At 39.7% G+C, this 24,378-nt stretch overlaps 1 protein-coding gene across 13 annotated transcripts in view; it reads right to left on the bottom strand.

The window, feature by feature from the left end:
* foxj3 (forkhead box J3) overlaps nt 1-15,985 on the bottom strand; it is a 163,125-nt gene extending 147,140 nt beyond the window's left edge. For 8 of the 13 annotated variants that reach the window (XM_072586625.1, XM_072586626.1, XM_072586627.1 and 5 more), the window contains exon 1: nt 15,732-15,970. The gene's annotated coding sequence lies outside the window, so the exon portion shown is untranslated. Of the gene's footprint in view, nt 1-13,877; nt 13,923-15,303; nt 15,325-15,731 lie in introns of those variants that run through there. The other 5 variants (XM_072586620.1, XM_072586621.1, XM_072586619.1 and 2 more) reach the window with 5 other exon arrangements.
* Between the last annotated feature and the right edge of the window lie 8,393 nt (nt 15,986-24,378).

The following is a 24,378-nucleotide window of genomic DNA, read 5'->3' as shown; positions in this document are numbered from 1 at the left end:
TACAGCACCTTACATTTGGCTTTAAAACAACTATAAAAAGTTAGCCAAGACATTATCTCCTTGATACATTTGAGTGAGTTTGGTCTGGACCATAACAATGGCCCTTATGACGTGGACCACCCCATTTTACAACTCACTATCTTTCTGGCATAACATTAACAACAATACTTTTTACTCCTATTTCAGATATAAATCTTTTGCAGACTTGTCTTCACCTACTAGAAGAAACATATCCTCAACTCCATCCGTAAGTTTTGTATGTTAAGGACTGGTTCACTGAGCCACAATGTCATTGCCTGCTCGAAGGATCCTTCTCCTTAGTGAGGGTCCATCAGCAACTGCTTGCTTGTCTTGCCTCTTGGAATGTTCACAGAATGAAATTAATCCTGTTTACAACTTTATCTGGCAATGCAGCATCCTGGATAAGTGTCGAGTTTAAAGAACAAAAAACAGAGGCTGAGATTCAAAAGTAGTACAGATCATGGAGATGTATAGCACAGAAACAGACCCTTCGGACCAACTTGTCCATGTCAAATTAATACCCTAACGTAATCTAGTCCCATTTGCTACACTTAGCATATCCCTTGAAACCCTTCCTATTCATATTTCCTTTTAAATGCTGTAATTGTACAAGGCTCCACCACTTCCTCTGCTAGCTCATTCCATACACGTGCCACCCTCTGCGTGAAAATGTTGCCCCTTAGGTCCCTTTTATTTCTTTCTCCTCTCACCCTAAACCTATGCCCTCTAGTTCTGGACTCCCCCACCCGAGGGAAAAGATCTTGTCAATTTATCCTATCCATACCCTTCATGATTTTATAAACTTCTATAAACGGCACGTTGGCACAGTGGTTAGCACTGCTGCCTCACAGTGCTAGAGACCCGGGTTCAATTCCCGACTCAGGCGACTGACTGTGTGGAGTTTGCACATTCTCCCCATGTCTGTGTGGGTTTCCTCCGGGTGCTCCGGTTTCCTCCCACAGTCCAAAGATGTGCACATCAGGTGAATTGGTCATGCTAAATTGCCTGTAGTGTTAGGTAAAGGGGTAAATGTATGGGAATGGGTGGGTTACACTTCAACGGGTCGGTGTGGACTTATTGGGCCGAAGGGCCTGTTTCCAAACTAAGTAATCTAATCTAATCTAAACCTCGAGAGCGCGAGGTTGCAGAACCACCTGTACAGAGAAAGTGATGCTCTAAAATGTTGCCTTTTACACACACAATTCAAGACTTGTGCTTCACACCTAGATATGTCCGTGGCCAAAACCAGTCACCTCAATCAGCTATATAAACCCTTCAGCCTCGACGCTTCAGGAAAAACAGCCCCAAGCCTGTTCTGCCTCTCCCTACAGCTCAAATCCTCCAACCCTGGCAACATCCTTGTAAATCTTTTCTGAACCCTTTCAAGTTTCACAACATCCTTCCGATAGGGAGACCAGAACTGCAAGCCATACTGCAAAAGTGGCCTAACCAATGTCGTTCTGCGATAATGCACGTATCGTCAGAGCAAATTGGCTACAACGCAATCAACAAATTGTGGACGTTGTTTGGATAATGCAAACCTTCCACTGAACTGGTATTGCAATTTTCTATTAGCAATCCTCCACAGCGTGATTTTCTATAGTGGTTTCCCAAAACTCTATTTTCGATAGCGCAAGGTTGCAGAACAACCTGTAGAGAGGAGGTGATGCTCTGAAATGTTGCCTTTTACACACACAGTTCAAGACTTGTGCTTCACACTTAGATATGTCCATAGCCAAAAGCCAGTCACCTCAATCAGCTAGAACACAAGGCAGCAGAAGCCATGGGAAACTACTATTTTCAAGTTCCCCACCAAACAACATACCATCCTAACTTGGAATTATGCTGCAGGTCCTTCACTGTCAGTAGTAAAAAACTTGGATCACCTTTCCTAACACACTATGGATGCACCTGCAGTGCATGACTGCAGCAGTTCAACAAGACAACTCACTATCTTCTTCTCAAAGGCAATTAGGAAAGGAACAACATTCCCACCCAACAAAACAAAAAGTCTTGCCTTTTCTTTAGAAGTTAGCTTTAGAAAAAAGATCAGATGCACTATTTTGGCAGCAGAGTTATTCTTAGAATCTTGCGACATTTATCCCTCATCCAACATCACAAAACAGATTCTGATCACATTGCACAAGCAAGTTTCCACAAACAGCAAACTGAATGCCACGATTCCTTGATTGCAACAGTGACTACATTTCAAAAACACTTAGAATCATAGAGTATAGAAAATGGCCTTCAGCCCATCGAGCCCGAACCACCAAAACACAGTAAAATCTATACTAATCCCACTTTCATGCACTTGGCCCAAACCCTTGAATGTTATGACATTTCAAGGGTTCATCCAAGTACTTTTTAAAAAGATTGTGAGATTACCTTCCTCAATTACCATGCCAGGTAGGGTGTTTCAGGCCCCTACTGCTCTCTGGGTGAAACATATTTCCTCAAATTCACTCTGGACCTCTTAACTTCCCACTTTCAACTAATGCGAACAGCTGCTTTCTTAACCTCCATGCCATGCTTTATACACTTTAAACAGGTCCCCTCTCAGCCTTCTCTGCTCGAAAGTAAACAACCTGAGCTTGTACAGCCCCTCTTCCCAACTAAAGTGCTCCATCCCAGGCAACATTCTGGTGAATTGCCCCTGCATTCCCTCCAGTGCAAATCACATCCTTCCTAGAGTACATCAGCTGTGACCGAACCAAAGTTTTGCACAGCAAAACATAACCTCCCTGCTCTTATAATCTATACAATGTCTAATAAAAGCAAGTGCCCCATATGCCTACTTAATTATCCTGTTAACGTGCCTTGCGCTTTCAGGGATCTGTGGACAAGCACCCTAAGATCACGGAGTTTCCAAGATCTTCTCTTGTTGCTTCTGCCAAAGTGCAACATCTCATGTTTATCAGGGTTAAATATCTGCTAGCGCATCAGCTGCAAAGCAACCTGGACATCCTGAGACAGTGGAAGGTGCATTACAAATGCAAGTTTTCTCTCCTCAACAGTCCTGCATTAAGGCATGATAATGCTGAAAAATACCCAGATCAAGACCATATCAAGCTTGGCCTCAATCCTTCTGATAATTTTTAACATTCATCATGGAAGCATGGCCACTTGGGCAAAATACTGAAAAATTGTCACTGCTTGTGGGATTTTCACCATAATCAATCAGCCCCTTTATGGGAACTGGGGGGAAAGTGGAAAAAGAAAGTTTAATATTTAATATTTCCATCAGCAGTAATGGAATGATTCTATACTGCTAGAATGTATATCCTTTAAAAATATATACATTTGTTCTGTAAACAACTGATGATTCACTGACACATTTGCACAAATGCAGTCATATCAAAAACAACATGGATAAACAACTGTATATTTGTTAGTCTACATTTCCCTTTCTCAGTGAGGAAAGTCCTACACACAGTTTCTCTAATTACCCAGTCAAGTTTGTGAAAAAGGTTGCAAACTTTAAACTCAAGCTGCTCAACCGTGATAGACAATAAAGTACAGCAATTTAGAAATCAATTTTACACCATTAGAATGAACTGCCCAGTGAATCCAAAAAAATTATTGCATAAAACAGAAGTATCTTCTAAAAATGAAACCACTAAAGTATATGAGCAATAGCACTGTTGTATTTGCATTTCAATGCTAGAATACCAGCAAGCTGTGAAATTATACAATGCAAACTGCTGAATTTTTTAAAAATTCATTCACAAGATGACGCCATCACTGGTCAGGCCAGCATTTAGTGCACACCTGTAATTGCCCAGAGGGCATTTAAGAGTCGTAGTCCAGACCAGGTGAGGATGGCAGTTTCCTTCCCTAATGGACATTACTGAAACAGGGATTTTCAACAATTGACAAAGGATTCACAATCATCATTCAACTTTCAACTCAGCCATTACGGATTTCAAACCAGTCATGGATCTCTGGATTAACAGTCCAATGATAATACAAAGGCCAGCCCCTCCCCATTAAATGCACATATATAATTTTAATAAATGTTGCCTGACTATGTACCTCTTCAGCTTCGGTCAAAGACCAAGATACAGGACCCCATTCCAATTTATACCACTATAGCTGCTTTGGAATTTCATTTTCATTCCACTTACAGCAAGATTAAATGATGTGCACTGGAAACTTTCTTCCATTTATTCCTCTCCCCTAAAATGTGCTGCCTGTTGCTGGAATAATCCCACAGCATTTATAGCCAACCCATTCCAAGACCAGACTGTCCTTTCCTCACCTGACAGAGTCAAGGGTCAAAAGACTACTTAACTACAAAGAGTCTGGATACTCTTCTTGCTGTGTGCCCAAACACAGATGTAAAACAATGATCCTCTGCTAAAATGTGAGAATGGGAACTAATACTATTTTAGATAGATTGAAAACCTCCAAACTTAAACTACTGTTATAACTGATAAAGTTGTGACTCAACTACCAGTTAGAAATGTGTAAGGATTAGTATTTATTCTGTTGAAATAACCATTTCCATAATATCACATGAATAAACACAAAAGATAACTGTCTATAATGCAGTGACCATTGAGCTCCCACCCTCATCCCAGAATTAAGTGATTTTTTTTCACAAGTTTCAGAACTTACTGAATTATTCAGGCTTATTTAAGAATATCACTTATAGGTAGTCCCCAGTTTGCGAATGGGTTCTACTCGTGTACAAATAGACTTGCGAACAAACCAGTCAGAACATAATGCAGGGTAATATAGAACAGCTGTTCATAAAGACAGGAATCATTCTTCTGTGGAATATTTAAAATTACCTCCTCCCCAATTGTGATTGTGTTCTTAAGTACGAGTGTTTGTAAGTCACATGTTCATAAAATCAGACACTCTGTATTGTAAATACTCAGGCACAAGGTATTGCACACTGACACCTTCAAATGCCCCCTTTATGATTCAAGCATTGCTAGCAAAACTAATCATCGGCTGGGATGTAGGCAAGCCATCTGTCTTGGGGTTAATGACTTACATGATGGAACAAATGCAGAGGGGTTAGAGTAGGATGAAGAAGCAAAAGTGGAATAAAAATATCAATTTTAAGAAATTTCCAGGCTCCCTCAAATGCTCAATGGATTAATGTGTGAGGAATGCAGCAGTTCAATTGAGTTATAAAGGACTAGTCCTACTTCAATGTTAAATTGACAAATCAAATTAGGAGTCACTGGAGATGCCACACTGGCCTGGGTGCTCTTGGAGAAAGTGGAAACTAGCCAGGGTTCTTGCTGATCCCCATCAAATAATGATCCCAAACTCCACCACCTCCATGATATGTCAAAATGTCACGCAAGGATGGATTACTTCTAAAGATTGATAAAACACTACCTTTGCACACCTGGGCTCCTGCATGAAAATGACCACTTGACTTAGCTACCAAGATGAACTGACACTCCCAGACAACAAACCTTGCAGAGATCGTTGCCTGAAAAAGGAGGGGTGGGTTTTTTAAGAAAAACAAATTAGTGATAACTATTTTAAATAAATATCTTCACTAAAAAGCCTATTTCCAACTCCTCACATTGCTTGACATAACACCTGACCACTGCTGAATCCTTCATCCATACCTCTGTAATCCCTAGATTTGACTGTCCCAATGCACTCCTTGCCCTCCTCATTTCACAAATCCTTGATAAACAATCTCACTCAAACCTGTTCTGCTCATATTCTAATGAAATTCCATTCAGCCATCAACCCTGCATTTACGGATTCATGTTGGTGCCTAATTTTAAAATTCTCATCCTTGTTTTCAAAGCACACAATGGCCTTATCTCTTCATCCCTCTTTCATAACAGCATTCAATTGTGAAGTTCTGTACATTTATTATCAGGCTTTTGAACAGACCTCTCAAATGTTAATGTTGATCTCTATCACCACACCTTCTCTGTGGCTGTAACATTATATTCTGCTCTCTGTTCTGCTACCATGATGCACTTTGTATGGTATGATCTGCCTGTACAGCACAGAAAAAACACCATCTTTCACTGCTTCTCAGTACATGTGACAATAAAAAAATCAAATCAAACATTCTCAATTTTAACTTCTTAATCGGTGGCTGTGCCTTGAGATACTGAGGTTTTAGGATCTGGTGTTTCCTCTAATTTTTTTCCATTTGCCTTTTTCTTCTTCTGAGATACTCATTAAACCCTACATTTTGACCAAACTTTACGGTCAAGTGGCTCAATACTTCATGTAGCCATTTCAAATTTTGTTTGATATTGCTCCTGTGAAGTACCTTCAGGCATTTTATGACAGGAAAGGTGCTCCATAAGTTACTAAATTAAACAAGCGTCAAGATGAATTCTGCTCTGTTAAATATCAGCATAATTAGGAGACTGACAGTACTGATGTTCGGACAGGACTGCACACTTCCATGTGTAATTCTACCATGCTCTCATGAAAAAGCTTCCATTCCAAGTTATTCACAAAATGTATCAGAACAGAAGATACAAAAACAGGTCTTATTTAACGCCCATCAGTCTAGCTTTCAAAACTAATAAAGAATAAACTGAGCCCACAAGTTGTTTCTAATCCTGTTCATTGCTGTCAAGAACTGGCACCAGATACAAAAACCTTTCTGATACAACCTCAGTAACACATCACATGTTTAATGGATAACTCTTTTGAGGCTGTTTTATGTTTGGTCCACTTGCCCACTGGTCACTGTGTACAAGATATACTAAAAACAAGAAAAGGGCTGGAAACACATGGCTTTGAAAAAGAGCAGGCTTTAGTGGAGACTTCACTGGCTCTGATAAACAGTTTGCACCCAAATTATTTATTTTTTCCTCCGTTGTTTGAAAATCTTGCATTTTTTAAGGTTACAATTCAGATTTTTAGTGTTGTAGATTTTATTACATGGAATTATTTAGTCCAATTTCAGATAATTCATACAAATTTACAGATTTATTTTAAAATGCATCTCATACCTTGATCATTTGTTGAAATGCAAAAGATCAAGGAATGGATTTATCTTAATATTTTATAAAAAGAAACTCTTGAATATAGGATGCTGGCTCTGAAAGACTTGGCAACAGCAGATGTGGTGAAGGGTTGGGATATCACCACTGTGAAAACACTCAAACACCAACTGCTGAGAAAAACTAACTACATTTCTCAAAATTAAAATTCCAAAATCTGTATCGCTTTATTTAAATTACTTTGCAAATTAAACATTCGGGGCAACTTTCACTGTGCTAACTTTCTCTTATGTAGTTGCTGCTGCACTCGCTTTAAAGCATTTGTAATACAACATATAAATGCAAAGATTTTATGACTCCAAGCCAGAAAAAACAAGCAACTGATACAGTTTACATTTTAATACAAAAATGAATTTATTGCATTGAATGCTAGTCAATGCAACGCATAACCCAAATTTACTCCATTTATAGAACACTTGAATACATCAGAATCTGACTCATCAAATACAACACTCGTGGACATATCAAATTCAATCCAGTTTTCCTTCAATATTATTACAGCAGTTCCCGGCCTCAATGACAGGACTCCACAAAAGTAAAATTTAGAAACAAAATATTGTGGGAACTCTCACAACTTTAAGGAATACCTATTTCAGAAAACATATTATTAAAATGTATATTTTAAGTAGACGGAAGGAATGACATTACACTTGTAAATATCTCCATTTCTAGGTGCTACATTTCCTTTAAAGTCTTATGGAAAGCTGATCGTGATACGTTTCTCTATTAAAACTTCAATGGAAAGTACTGCTACCCAATTGTTCCACAAGGATGATAAGATGTACAAAGTTAAAATTCACACAACACCAGGTTATAGTCCAACTGGTTTATTTGGAAACATTAACTTTTAGAGCACTGCTCCTTCATCAGATGGTTATGGAGTATAAGATCGTAAGACACAGAATTTATAGCTAAAGTTTACAGTGTGATGTATCTGAAATTATATATTGAAAAAGACCTGGATTGCTTGTTAAGTCTCTTATCTTTTAGCATGAGCACGTTGGTTTCAGTTCTTTCATATGTAAATTGCAGAACTTTTTTTTAAAAAGTTACATTCTCAAGTGAACTTTAACAACTGGTGTCATGTCGGCCCAGATAATGCATTTAAGGTGCGAGCTGCCCTGTGTGAGACTCTGTGCCATAACAGTCAGGCTGATTCTAATCTAAAATACAAATTTACAGAATCTTACATGGATTCATGTAGTTTTTGAGCAAAATAAGGTGCAATTCTCAAAGAACAAATTCACCCCACAAACTTGTGTGTGTGTGACCTGTAATGTAGATAGGATGGTGAAGGCGGCATTTGGTATACTTTCCTTTATTGGTCAGAGTATTGATTAAAGAAATTGGGAGGTCATGTTTCGACTGTACAGGACATTGGTTAGGCCACTGTTAGAATATTGCATGCAATTCTGGTCTCCCTGCTATAGGAAGGAAGTTGTGGAACTTGAAAGGGTTCAGAAAGGATTTACAAGGATGTAGCCAGGGTTGGAAGATTTGAGCTATAGGGAGAGGCTGAATAGGCTGGGGCTATTTTCCCTGGAGCGTCGGAGGCTGAGGGGTGACCTTATAGAGATTTAAGAAAATCATGAGGGGCATGGATAGGATAAAGAGACAAGGTCTTTTCCCTGGGGTGGAGGAGTTCAGAACGAGAGGGCAGAGGTTTGAGTTGAGAGGGAAAAAAATTTAAAAGAGACCTAAGGGGTAACTTTTTCAGGCAGCAGGTGGTGCGTGCATGGAATGAGTTGCCAGAGGAAGTGGTGGAGGCTGGTACAAATGCAACATTCAAAAGGCATCCGGATGGGTATATGAATAGGAAGGGTTGAGAGGGATATGGGCCAAGTGCTGACAAATGGGAACTAGATTAGATTAGGATATGTGGTTGGCATGGACGAGTTAGACCGACGGGTCTGTTTCTGTGCTGTATGATTCTATGACTATAACTCTATACAGGACATTTGTTCAGCCACTTTTGGAATACTGCATTCAATTCCAGTCTCCCTGCTTTTGGAAAGATGTTGTGAAACTCGAGAAAGGTTCAGAAAAGATTTAAAAGCACGTTGCCAGGTTTGGAGGATTTGAGCACGGCAGAGAGGCTCAATAGGCTAGGTCTATTTCCCCTGGAGTATTAGAGGCTGAGGGGTGACCTTATTGAAGTTAATAAAATCATGTGGGGAATGGATAGCTTAAACAGTCAAGGTCTTTTCCCTGGGGTGGGGGAGTCCAGAACTAGAGGGCATAAGTTTAGGGTGAGGGGAAAATTTTAAAAGGGACCTAAGGGGCAAAATTTTCACAGAGGGTGTACATATAATGAGCTGCCAGTGGAAGCAGGTAAAATTACAACATTTAAAAGGCATCTGGATGGGTACAATAATTGGAAGAGTTGAAAGAGATATGGGCAAAAATGCTGGCAAATAGGACTAGATTAATTTAGGATATCTGGTTGGCATGAATAAATTGGACCAAAGGGTCTGTTAGTGTGCTAGTAAGGTTTGAGAAGATTTGTAGCTCAGGTTGCGGTTCTGAATGCAGGTTTGCTCACTGAGCTGGAAGGTTCATTTTCAGACGTTTCATCACCATGCTAGCTAACATCTTCAGTGAGCCTCCAGACGAAGCACTGCTGGTGTTTCCTGCTTTCTATTTATATGTTTAGGTTTCCTTGGGTTGGTGTTGTCATTTCTTGTGATGATGTCATTTCCTGTTCTTTTTCTCAGGGGGTGGTAAATGGGATCCAGGTCAATGTGTTTGTTGATAGAGTTCCCGTTGGAATGCCATGCTTCTAGGAATTCTCGTGCTTGTCTCTGTTTGGCTTGTCCTAGGATGGATGTGTTGTCCCAGTCAAAGTGTGTTGTACATCTCTCTGACCAAGTGGGCTTTAACCTAGAAGTGGGGAATGCACTAATTGAGAAAGTACTGATACAAAATATCAACCCTCAGGAACGAGAAGCTTTTGTGGCACAGTGGCAATGTTCCTACCCTGAACCAAGAGGCCTGGGTTCAAGTCTGACCTGCTCAGAGGTATGTAATAACATTTCTAAACAGGTTGATTAGAACTCCTGCAGAGACCTCCAACATCCACAACCATAATCTTTGTAACCTTTTCAATAGTAGATGTTTCCCTCTTAATTCCTATCGATTCTAGTTTTGCTTAGGCTTCTTGATACCGCAGTTAAATGCAACCTTGATATCAAGACCAGTCACACTCAGCTCTGGATTTCACTTCTTTTCTCCACATTTGAACCAAGGCCGTTGTTTTGAGGTCAGGGGCGATTTTGAGGTCAGGAACTGTTTGGCACTGGTGAACCCAAACAAAAGTAAATGCGCAAGTTATTGCCGAGCTGGTGCTTCTTGATAGCACTGTTATTAATGACACCTTCCATCATTTTTCTGGTAATCAAAAGTAGACTGGTTATTGGTCAGGTTGGATTTTTCCTCCTGTGTGTGTAAAGGACATACCTGGGCCATATTACCTTTCGTTAGCTAAATGCCAATATTACAGTTGTACTGGAACAGAAGGCTAGGGTGTGTGGCAGGTTCTTGAGTCAGTGTTTTCAATCGTACTGTCAGAATATGGTCAAGGCCCATAATCATTGCAGTAAACATTGCAGTAAATTCAGCCATTACTTGACATCATGTGGAGTGAACTCAATTAACTGGTACCTCTGATGCTGGGTATGTCCAGAGGAGGTCAAGATGGACCTTCCACTCATCACTTCTGGCTGAAGTCTGCTATATATAATGCAGACTTAGTAAAACTTCTGCAGTTATAGGAAAAGAGTCAATGCTCCAAATCCAGTCAGTTTTGTCACTCCCTTTCTCTTCACTCACCTAGCAAAGGGTTTACAAAGTCTTGGTCTATAATCTTTACATGCCATGAATTCAAGTCCCTCAACTCTTCTCTCGTATGCATTTCCAATAGGAGTACCAATTCAGGTGGAACTTTAAACTGCAACTTTGGCCATTGTTTCGATAGCTTAACTTTAATTGAAAGATCGATTCAAAACATGAAGCTTGAAGCCTGTCTGACACAAGAAAAGCAGGTGGGAACAGAATTGAATAATTTCTCTAACACTATCATCTTGGTTTCAAATTGTGCCACCATATCATTTTTATGAAATCCCATCAATAGAACTGAAGTAGTAGATATAGGTCCCAATATGTCATAAAATCACTCAACTGTCAGCAGCATTTAGCTACTTAAACACACTGCAGAACCACAAGATTTTTTTAAAAAGCAGCATTTAACTTTAGGACAATGTGTAGAATAGATCTTAATCCACGGAAGAGTCTTAATGTGTGCACAAATAAACTCATCCTTCAATTTAAAAGCATTATAGGGATATCCATTTCTGAAGTCTTCCAAAAAATAGCCCATTCTTTTTTGTCAGCCTAGTATGCAGCACATTGAAATCCATCAATTTGAAATACCTGAAAAAAATATACATAAAGCTTCCTTTTTTGATCTGGTATGGAGTGTGCACTCTCAATGCCCAATGAGTTACATGAACCCAGAGAATTTAGATGCAGTTTAACATTAGCCAAGGCTTATTAGCATTTGCATTCATAGTGGCATTGTAGAAGTTTGACCAGGATTATCCAGACTAACATTAGGAAGATCACAGGCTCTAGTGACAGGTTCATCATTCCAGCACCCAGGAATGAGCCAAGCCAGCTGGAAATGCAGCAGGTTCTGAATCACCATGGGCAATCTTGGCAAAGACACAAGATTACAGTCTGCCAAAGATCAGTTCAGATCCAAGACATCACCCTTAGAGTCTCAGATCCAGTCACAGCCTCTGCATGATTTGATGTTACTTCTTTAAGAACAGAAATGTAACTTGACACAGTTGAAATTTAATACTTTCTTCCCCAGCTCCAGCAGAGTATTATGTAGGCATTCATGAAAAAACACATTACAATCCAATTCACACCAACTAAAAAGTAAAAGTTCCCTGTTTTAACCTCTTCACTTGGCTTGTGCAACCTAATTCCTTTAACTTAAATCCAAGCAATATGTCCAAATTTTAGTTGCCATATATTCAATTCAGCAGAATCAACTCAAAACAGATGAAGAACAAATCATTCCAAATTATCATGACAAGAATTACTAAACACAAGGGGTACAAGTTAACAAAATAAGCTGAGAGCTATGGTATGGGAGGGGCAGTGTCTACCAAGAAACACCTTTAGCAACAAAATGATAATTTTATGCACATTTGAATTTTAAAAAGAAACTAGAACCTGCAATCTTATTAAAACTACGCACTGAACACTCTGCTAGTGCATCTGCAGTCATTGTTTTTACCCAGCTTAGTTGGTAAAACACTGTACAGGTAAGCTACAAACCAGAATGTAGATTCAATTCTAGTTTGTTTCTGGGTAAGCTACTTCAACTTCAGCAAAGACAAATAGCTAACTACAACTGGATTTGGTGGTTCCAGATTAGCAGGAAAGGAAAATAGTCAGGCATCGATCATTCGTCTGTTCATTAGACAGGCATACTTACCTTTGAATATTAACCTTATGAATCTGGCCATGGTAACAGATGAACAGTCTGTCTTCCCTTACCAGAAACTCATAATAATACACTTTTACCACCCCTAAATTATGCTTGTTAACCATCAAAAAGAATTGATGATGTCCGAGTGCATTAGGCTGATTCCAAAGCCCAAGATTACATCAAAACTCAGGGCAGTCACTGTAAAGGTTGAATGAAGAAAGGTCACTGTCTAAGGCTCACTCACCACAACACACCAAGAAGCTAAAACCTCACAGACATACCATAAAGCTGAGAAAAAAAAGGCTACATAAGCTACATGAAATATTGAGCCAAATAACGATACACTAGGACAGATGATCAGAAATTTCCTGAGTCACAAACACAGGTGTGAAGCTCATGATGTATGAATTCATAACTGAAAACATGATAATTCTTATGAATTAAACACCAAAAGCTTCTTTCACTGAAGAAACCGTGAACATTACACAATTTTAAAAATATAAAAAAATTCCAACTACCCTGTTTCAGGGTAATTAGGCTCTCAAACTACTTTTTATTCCAATTACTTGCACACGTATTGCAGCAACCTGGAAATCCTGCAATCATCTGCAAGAACAGTGCATTCACCACACCATATATGGACTTGGTGACAACACATTGATCAAAATTTTCAATGTAATCAAATGACCCACAGATCTTTGCAAAGGAAAGAGCAGAATAAAATTGAGAAAATGCGTTCTTTTCACACAGAAAGTCAATAAATTTAACTAAGAAAACAAAAGGGTAACAATTTAATTTATTTCAGCACTTGAGATACTCTTCAAATTGAAGGTCAACCCCATATCAACAATGCAAAACCGCCAGATAACAATACTAACTTCCCATGGATATCTGCAAAAGGATAGAAAAACCCTTAAGATTCCAAAGTACAAGGCACAGAGGATGCAGCGTTGTCACAATTGCATTCACTGATCACCTGGCTCATTAAAAAGCTATGGTTAAAATATTCTCAGTCCATATGGCCAAATGACAGGCCGAAGATCACTGGAAACCCCCTTCAATAAAGAAATTGAGACTCAAAATTCTAGAATATAGAGTCAGATGGGTCACACTGTTTGCTGTGTAAAGTCAGTGGAACAAAGATCAGAGAGCCTCGAGCTTAATCACAAAGCAGCCACATAGTACAGTGAGCAGGAAAAGGATCATAAATTTCAGGTATGAGTTTCAGAAAAGGCTGCCTGTGTTTTAATTTTGGGATGCTAAAAGTAAAACATTTTCATAGAAAAAGAACACTTTATAACTATATGAACATCTGAAATAACACCTAAATTATAAGAGTCCGTGTTCACCTGAGATTCTTTATCTCTCTCTGTTCTTCAGTTCTTCAAATTTACCTGGATATTCCAAGCAAAATATCAATGTGAAGGAACTTTGTACTTAAACATTTAAGTCATAACTTCAGTTTAAGAGAACATACTGAAGACTTTGATGTATTTAATTTACCCTTAAGGGTATCCAAATGATCAAAATCAACAGCCAGGACAGGACAAACCCAGTGACCATAAATTTGATTTTCATGCTATACTGAGTTTCCTAATCTAAGGGGGAGAGGAATTACTGTACTCTGATAGGCCTCAGTGAAAACAAATCAGATTACTATATGGTGACCTCTACTGGAAGTGTGCACAAGTTGACATCAACTATGGCCAGGGCTGACGTACAGCACTTAAATAATGACGATAAAAAATATGCCTCAGTAGCAGCAAACACCTTGAGGAAATGTTTGAGAGCAGTGGAGAATTAACAAAACTAAGCAAGTAAACAGTGCACTCATTAAAGCAGAATTTCAAAATTCATTTCCCTTTGAATTCTGTCCACTATAACAGAAGGTTTGCAGGCCAATGGTTCTCAAGTCTGACTATCTTGCTCAATGGCCACCACCAGGCTCGAAAACAGAGAAGACTAATTCAACCTGTTTGCTACCTCAATAAATGTCAACACTCCAGAAAACAGAAAATTCAAGACAGATTAATCCAACATTACTGCATGGTACTATTTTTACCATCATATGCAAAATAAGTCATTATTCAGACCTTTAGCTAAATAAGGTGGATACAATCCACCATCACAATGAATAACTGGAGAGAAAATGTTTTCAGTTATGCCTGTACAGAATTTCTCACACACTCATCAATATAAAATCACAACACAAGATTTCACAAAACTTTTGTTTAGGAGGTACCAGAGACCCAAAGACAACAGCGCTTTTCAACATCCAAAACAGCAGTGAGCCGAAATGTATGTTCCATAAACACTGAACAATTTCACTTTGACATGTACTGTGCAAAGTACATGCCATGCATTGAGAATCAATCCATACCAGAAAACTGAGTGAAATTTAGTTAGGTCAAATAAGAGGTAGAAATTTATAATTATTCAAACAATTTCACAATCTACAATATTTCAGTTCATCTCAAATTGATCTCACTGACACTCTCAAGATCTGTACTTCACCCCACAGTTTAAAACCAAGTCTTCACACATGCCAAGTTGCAAAGGGCAAAATCCAGATGGTACAGTTGGGTGTTTCACAATCCAAGAGGGCACAGGGCGAGTATTTCACACACCCGTCATTATATATCACCAAACCGAAGTCTCTATACTGGATTATTCATAATCAGGAGACTTGGAGATACCTATCAAACCTCACACATACCTGCAACATTTGTGAACAATATGGGCATTACAAAATCATGTTTTACATTGAAATCCCACCATTTCATGTGCTAAAATTAAGCAAACAAGATGTCTCGGATTTCATCCCCATTTCATCAGTCCACTGAAGATAAAATGATCAAAATTAATCATTAGACAGCAGTCTTGGACCGCCGCTCCGGTATCAGCCATTCCCGGCTTTTCCCCCCGATGCCAGATCCCGTCAGGCCTGTCAGAGCCGCTTCGCCGCCAGGCCCCGGGAAGCCGCCTGTATTCCAGGCCTAGTGAGCGGTCTGTTTCCCCAAACCTGGGCCTCAGGGTCTATTTTAGGCCCTCGGTTATCGATGGTTGGGTCGGTCAGGGTTGAGGTACTCCGACTCGGCCTCTCCCCGTCCTGCTGCCCACCGCGGGGTTCCCAGCCCCAGGGAAGAGGCTCGAGTTTGGGCGCCACTCCCCGGGGCTCAGCCCCCCTCCTCTGTCAGACTCACCCTCGCCCACCGCCGCCGCTTGGCCTCCGAGCGTCGCTCTGGGGAGGAGGTGGAGGCCCGGTTTCTCCTCCTCCTCTCTGTCCGCCCTCCCCTCCCCCCGCCGCTGCTGTTAGATGGTGGAGTGCCGGAGCCGCTCACCGCGCCGTTCCTGCTCACACTCCCCCGTTCCCAGTCTCCGTCCGTCTCCGAACCAGGCTCGGCCTACACCCGGAACTACTTCCAGCGCCGGGACTCGCCAACCCCGCGTGTACCGCTCCGCCCGCCCGGTGGACCGACCCCAACACCAGGCACGCAGCGACACCTCCGCTGCGGGGAAAGAAGAGCGGGTGAACACTGCTGTCAGTCAGCAAGATACCCAACTCATGGTTTACGACTTACCTTCGCACAAACTGGTGTGGGAAGGCAGAAAGAGCTGAATTGAAATTAGTATTATCCTACTTAATGTGGAAAAAAAATGATATTGTTGCCCTCGAATTGTCATCTATTGTTTTAATAGCAATGGAAGGGCAATAATGTAACTAACCAACTAACATGGTATAACTCATTTGTTATATATTCTAGTTCCAATGCTTAATTATTTGCTCAGCCATATAGCTACATGACAACGTAAGCAAACCTCGAAAGAACTGAGTGACTGTAATGAGGTTGGGACGCATTTCAATTCTGATATGCACAACATAAATACAAGGGTTTACATATATTCTATTTTTGAATATTGCTGAAAAATTACTCTTGGCAAAACTTTTCATCTTGCACTGATCAGCACAACTCAAGGGTGTACCAACGTTTTTCTGTCCGAGAGGAAAATGCTGTCAAAGAACATTAATGGATGCTTTCTCCATGACAATGCTTCTACCAATCACAGTATATTGGTCGTACAATCAGCACCCTCCTGTTCCTTTTCCCTTGAATTGAGACTCTTGCTAATTGGTTCTGGTGAATGCAACATGAAACACTTTCACAAAATATGTATGTTTTAGCAATATTGTATTTAGTAAGAACAATGTATAACTTTCAGTTTATATTGTATTTTATTATTTAAGAAGCAGAAGACATGGTTATTCATTTTTAGAGTTTCATTTGTGAGCATGGAGTTGTAATGTCAGAAGGATTGGAGATCTGTTTATATGCATTTTCATGATGTTTTACAACCTTGGCTTGAAGAGTTAGATGTTTAACGGCTCATTGAATTGTAAGAAAAAAATTGTTGCTTAGCAACAGGACTCCAATGACAGAAAGAAACATAAAAATCCAAAAAGCCAATCCGTCTCTGTGTGGTGTGTGCCAGACAGTGAACAATTGTTATATTCTGGGTTTGAGAAATTTATATTGTTGCATTGAAATTAAAGTCACAGTGAATTAAGCTTGCAATTTGTTTGAGGTGTCAGGGAGAGACACCAGATGAAGGGAAAAAACATTAGGTGACTGGCCAGAAATTGACCAAAACGAAACAGTTGCAACCTGAGTCTGAGCAAGGTGCTTTAGCAGAGAGAGAATGCAAGCTCTTTACTGAGGTTTGGGTGGTTTTAAAGATATTGCTGGGGTAAACTGGGTAGTATGAGCTTGAAGTTGTCTTTTCTAATGTCTGTAATGAAAAATTACCAAATAGTTTTAAGTGGTGAAATATAGTTTATTTTGTTTCGAACCTTGTTTATGAAGGGTTTGTCTCCAAAGTTTGTGTCAGCCTGTTGTGAGCATGTTCGGTAACTGATTTCCATCATTTTTTAAAAACTGAAATTAGGATCTAACAAGCCATATTCTACTTTGGGGTCTGACTGAGCCAGCATTAACTTCAGCTGGGATCATAACAATGCAGACACAAAATTATACAATATACTGGTAATTGTTGTATGACATTGCTCACAGTGAGTTGCGGCTGCAGTGCTACAGGTGTGTTGTTGAGGTGTGTAATTTGGTCATACTATTGAAAGGATTCAGAATTTTATTTTCTTCATTTACAGGATGTGGGCTCCATTGGCAAGTTTTAATAATTAATCCCTATCCCTAATTGCCCTTGACATCAATTTTACAGTTTATACATTTTACTCCCAGCCATGGAAAAGAAGTGTGAGGCCAGGTAATAAAAAGTAGAAAAGCAAATCAGAGCGGGACTTATACACTTAATGGTAGATCCTATGGAATGTTGCTGAACAAAAAGACCTTGGAGTGTAGGTTCATAGTTCTTTGAAAGTAGAATCGCAGGTACATAGGATAGTGAAGAAGTAATTTGGTATGCTTTCTTTTATTGGTCAGAGCATTGAGTATTGGAGTTGGGATGTCATGTTGTGGCTGTACAGGGCATTGGTTAGGTTGCTTTTGGAATATTGTGTGCAATTCTGGTCTCCTTCCTATCAGAAGGATGTTGTGAAACTTGAAAGGGTTCAGAAAAGATTTACAAGGATGTTGCCAGGGTTGAAGGGTTTGAGCTATAAGGACAGGTTGAATAGGCTGTGGCTGTTTTCCCTGCAGCGTCGGAGGCTGAGGGGTGACCTTATAGAGGTTTATAAAATCATGGGAGGCATGGATAGGATAAGTAGGCAAGGTCTTTTTCCTGGGATGAGGAAGTCCAGAACTAGAGGGAATATGTTCAGGGTGAGGGGGGAAAGATTTAAAAGGGACAAAAGGGGCAACTTTTTCATGCATAGGATGGTGCGTGTATGGAAATGTGCTGCTAGAGGAAGTGATGGAGGCTGATACAATTACAGCATTTAAAAGGCACCTGAATGGATATATGAATAGGAAGGGTTTACAGGGATATGGGCCGGGTGCTGGCAAATGCGACTAGATTAGGCTAGAATATCTGGGTGGCATGGACGAGTTGGACTGAAGGGTCTGATTCCGTGCTGTATATCTCTTAGACTCCATGACTCTAAATAGATTTTAATGAACATCTTACGCGGAAAGACAGGTAGAAAGGGAATTCAAGAGTTTGGATCCCATGCAACCTGAATTTGTGGCCAAAAATAGTAGAGTTATTAAAATTGAGGTTCCATACTGGGCCAGAACATTCAAAGTGTAGATATCTTAGTGGGCTGCAGCCTCACTCTTTTCTTGTCCATGTGATTTTCTCTAGTTTTATGGGCCCCCAAGATATCTACTTTTGTGGTTTGGAGGAAAATGTCAAATGTTTAATAATACCTTAAGTGGGGTTTTATTATGTTAAATGTATTACATAGGTGCAGATTGTTATTGAAGTAAACTACATGTAGATCAGAGATGTGCTGTGAGCATTTTTAGAGGTTGGCACGTGCAGATGCTATTGTCCGATGAGGTGTGTGTGGCTGGTGCCTGTGGAGCATGCCCTGAGATGCTGGTGACCAACCTGGAGGCCCTTCACAGCCAGCAGTCAGCTGAGGTCACCAGGTATCCACTCTGACTTCCACACTGAGAATTCTCAGTGTTTACTTTGCTCTTGGTGGATAGTAAGTTTTTTAAAAATTGCTTATTAAATGAACTGAGATTGTGCATTTAATAAAGTAATTAACAAATCATAATCCCATTAATCGGCAACTTGCTGCTGCCTACTGAGAATTTCACCTTGACAACTGGAACTTAGTTAAAAAAATATAGTGAATTGTTCCTGATGTTGAAATAGTCCTTGTTGGATTTCTCATGCCATTCTGCCAAATTTTCATTATGGTTCATGTCAGTCAGGCCTCTATAGGATTCTATAATGTTTGATTGTAGAATATTGATCAAGAAACCTGATTAATAACTAAATAATTCCTTAGTTTTGTGCAAAACTGCAGGGATTCAGGCATCATTGATGGCAATTGATACCATAGTAGACAAAAAAACTGTAACATTTAAGAAGAAAGCTGCATCCAAGAGCAATATAATGTCGTTGGCTGCAAGCATACTGCAGCAATCTCATTTTAAACAGTAGATTGAAACCTACCATAGTATTTGGTGATGCAATCACTCTTGAGATTCAATTCAATGTTTTTGTATCGAGAAACAAAGCCTGCAGTTGCAGAGTAGTGCGCACAATATGGATCAGACTTACATGATGTCTCACTGGTCATTCAAACTGGAAATAAGAAGTAAAATAATGGCAACTGCTAAAGATCTAAACTTAATTTGCTGGAAAGGCAAAACAAAAATCAGGTTAATAGTATATGGTTAGATACTTTTACAGAATAATGTTAATTTTTCTAAAAATATACTTTATTCAGAAAATGTGTAAGAATCTGACATGAGTTCAAATACACAATTATACAAATCTGTCTCTTTCAATAGGTGCCTCATTGCAGTTGTCATAAAGGCAATATTATAACATACATTTATAAATTATGTCAATTATTCTCTTGTGAGTATGGCCCAAGGTGTTTATACAATTTCCAGTACCTTGGTGTACTATGGTGGGAGAGCCGCAGACAGTGTCCGTTTCCAATTAAGCCTTTTATTTTCAAAACTATATTTTATTCACATACATTTTTTTAAAAGCACATTCTCTACCAGTTCAAACTGACACTTCCAAAAGTGCATTGCAATGTTCTATTCATACACCATGCGACAATCTGAGAAACATAAATATGACTGTAATCACATGTGTTATCTATAATTCCTTTGAAACATTCCTGTAATTCAGGAACATCTGAAAATTTACCTCTTTTTTTTCAAGTACTGTCAAACATATTTTTTATTTCCACATTTTTGGTCATTCCACCCACAGAAGATTCTTGGAGAAGGCTACATGCTGCTCGGTCAATGACAACATCAACATAATTATTTTCAGGTATGTTCAAGAAAGATGCAGATACACGATCTCATCTTTAATTTCTTTTAATGTAACTTATTTTGGAGGCCAGTACAATTGCAACATTGAAAAGGCATCTGGATGGGTATGTGACTAGGAAGGGTTTGGAGGGGTATGGGCCAAGTGCTGGTAGGTGGGACTAGATTGGGTTGGGATATCTGGTCGGCATGGACGAGTTGGACCAAAAGGTCTGTTTCCATGCTGTACATCTCTATGACTCTATAAATAATTACTATAGATTGAAGAAAATATCATGTCCTGGCTGATCAGTGTGGTCATGTGACCTTCGTAAGTCACTATTCTTTCCTGGCAATCTCATTGCAGATATTGCTCCTGTCAATTTTAGTTTGAGTACTGTTCTATAGCAATCTCATTGGATAATAATAGTACATAATTGTTTTATTTACTGCACTTTGTGGCAATTTTGGTTGCAGTTAACATGCGATTAATCTGATTGGTCCAAAACCCTGCCACTGAAATGTATAATAATGCCAGTAAAGACAATGCCGGTAACATCATTTAGGAATTCATCATGTTTCTGTTTATAAAGTAGTGGCTTATAGGTCCCTTTGTAACAATGTGACTGTTGTCACGGTAACCAATGCACAGTGCTTCTTGAGTGTTGTGATTGGGTCTCTGATATATGGTGAGCAATTGAATAGCAGAGTAAATTTCCACTGGAGCTCTCTCCAGTCAGAATGTTGTGGGTTCAAAACCCCATTCAGGGGTTTATTCACGTAATCCAGACTGACATTCTCAGAACCTTGGAACAAGAGTAGGCCAGTTAGGCCCCTTGAGCCTACTCCACCTTCAGTGAGATCATGACAAATGTGCAGCTTGATTCCATTTCTTAGCTTTTGTTTCAAATCCCTTGATATGCTTAACCAAAAATAACTACCACAGTAAGTATTGTCTGATAATATGCCTGTGAAGTGTTTGGAATATTTTACTATGTTAAAGGTACAATAAGGTTTATATTAAAATCCAGTTGTCACAGCATCCAACTCATCTGGGGGGAAAATGTACTGTTTGACTTCACCCCGAATAGCCATGTTTTTATTTTAATATTTTGACCTGTCCTTGTTTATTTTTTCACCATTTTTACCATTTTAAACACCTCAATCACATCTCAACCTTCTACATTCATGGGAATACATTGTAGGCTTATGCAAACTATCCTCATAATTTGACCCTCTAATATTTGGTATCATTGCAGTAAATCTGCACTACATCCACTGCAAGGTCAATCCATTCCTCCAAGGCTCTATGCACTTGATTCATCCCCTGATAATAGAGGCCTGCATTAGAATTATTCCAACAACAACTTATATTTGAATAGCACTTGCAATATAAAATGTTCCAAGACACCTCAAACCATCACTATAAAGCAAAACGTGACACTGAACCACAAAAGAGGTATGAAGCTCAATGACAAAAAGCTTAGTCAAATAGGTAGGTTTTAATAAGTGCTTTTTAAAAAAGGAAAACAAAGTAGAGAATCAGAGAGATGTGGAATCAGAGGAGAGGGAATTTCAGATCTTGGAGACATCACTGGTGAAAATGATTAAAATTAGGAGTATTCACAATGTCAGAATTGGAGGAGCACCGATATCTCAGATGGTTGTGACGCTTAAGGAGACTATAGAGATAAGGAACTTTAGAGTTGTGAAAGTATTTGAAAACAATTATAAGACTTTTAAAATCAAGATGTAGTTGGCTGGGAGCCAGTGTGGATGAAGAGGCCGAGGGGTGATGAATTTTTTGTACCTGTCTGCTGTATAGCATTGAGGAAATGCTGTCTTGTTGGAGATGCAGTCATGTTAATGTAGTGTTAAACTGGGACTTAACTGAAAGGAAAACATATGTTTCCAGCTTTGGGTAGGCATAATCTTAAATCACATTGTTGCAAAAATCTAGTAAAATTGGTTTAGTGTGTAATTTTTAGTATTGGCTTTTCATGTTTGACAGTAGAAAATTGGATAATGAAATTGACACACCTCAACATTTAATGCACTTAAAAGATTGGGGTCATTTTGCTTTATGAGCTTAACAGCTAGAAAGACAGGTAGACCTCCTGAGCTGGAGAAGTTGGGCCAAATCTTCCGTCAAGTGGAGTCTCCTTTACCCTGCTCTGGAGCTCAATGCTTCTTGTTTGGACTTTCAAAAAGGCCCTCTTGAGAAATGTAGAAGATACCTGATCTGAGAGACTTACAGCACAGCACAGGATAAACATTCGCGCCAAGTCATGTACCCTTTTTGGAGTAGTAACTGCTAGATTCCAAAGGTCCCGTAGGCACTTTGACAAGCTACGGAGAGAAAGAAAATGTATAAGATAAGTGATTGAGGGTGAAGGATGGCAGATGGTTGAGTGAGGGGTTAGCGTGGCAGGTATTGAGGTGAGGGGGTCAGTTAAAAGGTATGTGGATGAGGTAGTTGGCTGGCAGATGGGTCAGTATGACGGCTGGGTGGCAGTAGGTCGGTGAGGTGTTCGGATGGCATGTGGGTGGTTGAGTGGGTAGAATGGAAAGAAGGCAGGTGAAGGGTAGTGTAGCAAGTGGGTGGATAATGGGACTAAAGGGGGGCTTAATTGGGTTCACATTGGGAAGGTCAAGTAATGGGTATTGGGTCAAAGGGCATTGGATCAGAGGAATATGTTGAGTATGGGGTTGGTTAGGTCAGGGGGTTGTGTTAGGTCAGGGCACATGTTGCATCTTCAGAGTCAGGTTGAAGGGCTGACAAGTCGGGGATGTCAGGTCTAATTTGGTAAGGTTAGGGAAATTACAGTTCAAGTGGGATTGTGGGTGTTGTTGTGAGTTGGCAGAGTTAGGAATCAGTTTTATAGTTACCCAGGAGTTAGAGGAGATTTTAAACCCTCTAAGGTTTGTTAGGTAACTGTTAGAGTCATAGGTCAGCAAAGTTTAAACATCATTGGCAATTCACTGGTAGTCAGTACATTGGAACTTGCAAAGGGTCCTGTAGCACATCTGTCAGGGTAGGACATCTGCCAATGTGTAATCTACTCAATTTACATTAATGACAGTTGAGAGGGATTGTTTGTTTTTGGAATTAAAACAAAATTAATTGAAAGCATTCAGTGAACTCTGAGGCTATAAAACAAATTTACTTCATCAGATCAAAGGGAATTTATCAATGAGGGCTACCTAATCTACAATTCAGATTAAGAAGAGCTGAGACCAGGTTATGTTGTCATGGAAATGAGTGGAGCTTAAGTAGGTTCTCTGCTTTCAATTTATCTGGATGTGCATTTGCTGGGAAAAGTTGATTGCAGTTTGGGACTGGGAGAATGCTAAAGCAGGAGAAGTAACTCCAGGCAGCAGAAGGGCTGCTGCTAGCAGCCTCCAGACAGTTAGGGCTCAAGAGAAATTCCAGGGACTGATAACTCCAAGCTGTGATAGGTCTGTGTAGCTAAGAGTGAGGTTAAGGAAGCCCACATAAATTATTTGCTTGAAGGAGCTGAGAAGGATTTGAAACAAAAGAAATTCAGCAGCAAGTTGTTTGATATAAGCTGAAGTTATGTGAGTAATTAAGTGCTTGGGAGCAGTCTTGGGCATCCTTGGGAACTGCGTTCTTGAGGAAAGGGATTGAATCACCAAGACATGAGCAGTCATTAAGGCAATCTGTGCCAGAAGGACTTTGTGCAGGTTCTGAGGTTACATCTTTGAAAGTGATGAATTGAAATTACTTTGTTTGACTAGGTGAAAGTGGGTACTGCAGATGCTGGACATTAAAGTCAAGATTAGAGAGGTGCTGTTAAAGCACAGCAGGTCAGGCAGCATCCGAGGAGCAGAAAAATCAACCTTTTCTAGCACCACTCTAATCTTTACTTTGTTTGACCCCAATGTAACTACTGTCTGTATGGGATTTGCC

The sequence above is a fragment of the Chiloscyllium punctatum genome, chromosome 16 (genome assembly GCF_047496795.1).
Source record: "Chiloscyllium punctatum isolate Juve2018m chromosome 16, sChiPun1.3, whole genome shotgun sequence".
NCBI lineage: Eukaryota > Metazoa > Chordata > Chondrichthyes > Orectolobiformes > Hemiscylliidae > Chiloscyllium > Chiloscyllium punctatum.
Note: the sequence above shows the minus strand (reverse complement) of the source record. Positions and strands in the feature narration are given on the sequence as shown.